This window comes from Cucurbita pepo, chromosome 6, assembly GCF_057944985.1.
Source record: "Cucurbita pepo subsp. pepo isolate OVF chromosome 6, ASM5794498v1, whole genome shotgun sequence".
Taxonomy (NCBI): Eukaryota; Viridiplantae; Streptophyta; class Magnoliopsida; order Cucurbitales; family Cucurbitaceae; genus Cucurbita; species Cucurbita pepo.
Window position 1 is genome coordinate 13,804,686 of NC_141803.1, and position 4,698 is coordinate 13,809,383.

At 36.1% G+C, this 4,698-nt stretch overlaps 1 pseudogene; it reads right to left on the bottom strand.

The window, feature by feature from the left end:
* Nucleotides 1–249: 249 nt before the first annotated feature.
* LOC147792362 (glycosyl hydrolase 5 family protein-like) lies at nucleotides 250–2,046 on the bottom strand (annotated as a pseudogene).
* Nucleotides 2,047–4,698: the final 2,652 nt, after the last annotated feature.

Here is a 4,698-nt window from a genome sequence, read left to right on the forward strand (position 1 = left end):
AGTCATATTAGGGTTGTCGATTTTATGCTTAAATTCGCAGTTAAATGGTCAATAATTATTTTTCTATTATTTATTATATGTCCAATCTTTTATACGATCATTATTGTTGGTATTATTTTTCATATATGTTTGTACGATAAATAAAATCGGTTATAGTTAAGCACGAGCATGAATAGAATTAGAGATAAAATAGGGGCCAATTCAAAGTCGGGCATGTCATATATTTATTCTTCCCAATACATAAGCAACTCACAACGTGTTGGTTTCAACGAGTTCAAACCATTGACTTTGGGTGTCTTGGAGGCAATTTGGAGCACCATCAGTGCAAATACATGAGTTTGTCACAATATTTGAAGAATTAGAGCTTTCAACCTGCAAGCAAAGACTCTTCCCATCTTGAGTTACGGTGGCCAAATGAAGCTTAGTGTTTGAAATGGCTCTCCAAGAACTCTGAGGGCCGAAGCAATCCGTTGAGAGAGATGGCATAAGGCCTTCTCCGCTTGTCTTTAAGCATAAACCAGTGCTTGACATCCTAATTGGAGTGCTATCATTGTCATGAGTCCATCGACTTGAGATGGAGCAATTACCCATGAAAATATCTTTGTTTTCATTTGAGACTTGGATGCATTGGCCACTTTGTGGATGATATATAACATACGAGAACGATGCATTGGAATTTGGATCTGTGCACCGTAAAAAAATGTCTTATACACTTGTTATAGATCCATATATTCAAAATCGTTAATATATTTATACTTACCTTGCAACATAGTCTGCAATAGTTGAAACTTCTGGACAAAGTTAGGATTTTTAATTTGAGTCCAATTGGAGTCGAGAACTCCAAAAGTTTCTGCCGGCCCTGCTTGACCTTCCCTGTAATAATAGCTACCTTGCCAAGTCCATAATGCCCAATCTAAATCTTCTCGTGCAAGATGAGCTGTGAAGCAACTCATGAACCGATTTTCTGCATCGTTAACCTCTCTCTGATCGTACCCATATTCGCTGACAAACAAAGGAAATGGGTTTGGTCCTTCTCTAACAAATTCAGCATGGTCTACAAAGCCATCGATAATATTTGCACAAATATTATTTAGTGGCTGGTTTATAAATTTACTCTCTTGATCTCCACTGAACGAATACAAGTGCACCTCAAAAACCAACTTGTTGTCTAAGGTGCTTACATTCAAGGGCTTCTCTTTTAAGCATCGAAGATCATTATCAAAATATAGGCCCGAAACAATCACCAAAACATTTGGGTTAACGTTGTGGATTGTTGTTACTCCTTGAGTAACATAATTGTTCCAATCATTTGCATTTTCATTGGTTCCTCGTATCTCGTTTCGTAGGCTCATTCCAACCACCTAAATGTCATAACAAAAGAATGTTCTTTTGTTAGTGAAAAATTATAGAAGTCTTTAAACGTTTGAGTTTAGTTTCAAGAGTGTGAGAATTTTCCTTAATTTGTACGTACCGTTGATTTCTTGGAAAAGCGTTGAGCAACTAAGCTAAGACCTTGTAGCCATTCTTGAGGGTCAAAATAGCGGTCTCCAAAAAATCCATTGCCATCGTCAAGAGAGCAACACCATCTTGGCTGACTCATATGGTTGTCGGCAATCACCATTAAACCACTCTCTCCAAGCACATCAACAACAGCTTCATAGGCTTCAGCAATAGTCTTGTTCAACACAAAAGGATTATATTGAGCCAATCCGGCTTTTGCTTGCTCTAAATCGAGGAGGTCAAAATTCTCTTCAACTGTCCTATTTGCATAACGAGTGAACATTTGAGTTGCATACGTGAGTCGTACGCAATTAACCTCAACTTGATTGCCTCATCTGCCAGCTCTTTTAATGGCCTGTGGTTGAGACCTTCTATTAGCATGCTCTGTGTGTGGGAAGGCCAATTCACGCACACAAGCTTCACTCGACGCCCTGTTGTCGAATCAACGATCCACCTTCCTTTTGTTGACAACGGTAAAGAATAAACAGAAGGAGATAAAAACACAAACAATGCTAGAAAAAGAACAACTTGAAAAGCTCTTCCCATTTTTTCTTCTCTTTTATGAATCGGGGTGAGAGAAGCATAGCCCAAAGGTTGCTTATATATCTCATTAATAGGTTGAAATTTGTTCAAAAGATCAAAGATCGATGTAACGGTGAAACTCCTTCCATTTTTCTTAATTCAGTTGCTTTGTTAATAAATTGTGTTTCTAACTTTGATAATTTGTTGAGTAATAAGCAAATATTTCTAAGAAAGCTAGCAAAGTTCATACATATCTTGCCCATAGAACCAATATTTTAACATTATGGCCCCTTTTTCTTAAATAAAACTCGAAGCTTGTTCCAGTCTCAAATTAAAAATTAAAATAGTAGCTAACTACGTTTATGATAAGTTCTTATATAATACCCCTACTACATTTTTGAGTTGGGGACATTTTTCCACCTAATAATTCACAAATACATAAAATTATTTTAATAAAAATAAAATAGTTAACATCTTAATTATCTAATTTAAAAAAATGTAATCAAATTATTGAAAATATTTTATTTATACACTTTTCATACAATACTATGCATTTATTAATTTATATATATATATATATATATTCTAGGAGAGAAAGTAGAACATTCTGAACATTGAATTTTTGTTGTCGCATATTTAGAAGGTCCAAAGCATACAATAAATAAATTCAGATTGCTTTGTCTTTTTGACCGTAAACAATTCGACGTGTAGTTTGGCTATTCGATGTGTAGTTTGGTAAGAACTTATATTATGAGCCTCCATGCCCACGCTTGGAAAATGTCACCTTTTGAATTTGATTGTATGGAAGGAGAAAAAATGAGGTCTATAATTTTATGTCCCCACTGATAAAAAAAATAAATTGGCCATCTGGCCTTCTTTTTTCAAACAAATTCTCTTTCTTTTTTCTTGATGGCGGGTTAAAAAGTCACGTCGTTAAACTCAGGCCAACTTTTGAAGGGACGAGCCATTACACCGAACTGGTTTTGGATTAGTGGATCATTCTAAAATGTTTGATCAAGCTTTTAGGGTCGACCAAAAGTGTAACGCGTCATGTCTAGGATAGATCAAGATTTGTAAGGCAGATTCGATACCTAATGGCTCTGAATCTTGGACATGAGACGTTACAAATTGTATTAGGGCAGTATCTCTCCCAGTTAGATGTGATTTGAAAACGAACTAATGTGAAAGTTGGTAGGTATGTGACACCCGAGCAAATGAGGGGTACATGAATGAACCGAAACCACTTCCAAACGAGAGGTATCCTGAGGATATGATAGCCAAGAAATACTTTAGAACATGGATAGTCACTCCATATACCAATAAGGTTCATTTTCCTTTTCGATAGTTCAATTATAAGAACTTCATGGTTAGGTATGTTTTGCTTGGAGCAATTCTATGATGCACGTAACCTGTGGAGAATTTTTCTAGGATGCATGTGAATATGGAAAAGACATGCCGGAAGAACTCGAGTTAGTTCGCGAGAATAGCTTTCACTCTTAGAAACAAAGAGTAGGTAACCTGACCATGTCAAATCCTAGACATGAGTCGTTACAAAGGTTTGGGAGTCACACTCACTCATGGTCAAACAAATTCACTGTTGATCCAACGTACAAATATAGTTACATAAGCAAAGTAAAAAGTGATATAATCCAAAAAAATGTAGAAACAACCTACGTACCATAATTAAAAATTTTAATACTCCTCATAATTAAACACTACAAACTTAGTAGCCATTTGGTTTCAAATTCCTCCCATAATTCTTCATTAATCAGAAATTTTGTACATGCTTCTCACAATCTTCCCTTTGAGTCATTTGGGTTTTAGTATTGAAAGTAGATGAGCAGTTCATTTTAACCTCAAACCTTTTCTTGATGAATCCAATTATTTTGACCCTTCCTGGCATTTCCGTGTGGCTACTGATATTCAAACCTCCCGACTTCAAATCCTCCATCAAACTCAGACCCTCATCCATTTCCTCCGCCTCAGTCTCCACCGTCACATTCATCGTCATCGTGTCCTTTGCCTTCGTCAATCCGCCGGCGTCTCCCCTTCTCCGATCACCTCGCCGTGGTAGTAAATCACCATCGTGGCTTTTGAGTATTTGAACGATGCGACATTAGGATTCCGCACGGAGACACTAGCCACAACGAGTATGCCACCGTCTGAGAAGGAAGAACGGTGGGTTTTAAATGATTATTAAGAAAATTGGATGAAAACCCAATTAAGCGTTAGATTTTGACTTAGTAATAACTCAGGAAAACCTAAACAATCGTGATATTATTGAATACTCAACCTGGCTTTTACAACTTTACAAATAACAATAGAAATATTAACTATATGACAAATAATTAAACTAAATACCAAACAATACTCTTAAAACAACCCTTCGCCCCTCTCTTTCTACTCCCTATAAACACAACCTTCGTCCCACTTCATGTTCGAAGAATTTGATTAGATCAAAGAAGAGTTAGAGTATTTTTATGGGGTTAGTTTAAATATTTGATTTGTTTACCAAATTTGTTTACAAGATTTTTGTTTCCAAGATTTGTGGTTAGTTTCTATTTAGGGTTATTTGTGAGACTACGAAAGCCGAGTTCAATATTCAATTATATTATCACTTCCAGCTTCAATTGTTTATGTTTCTAGCTTAGTTGTGTCAAAACCTAGCAATTGGTA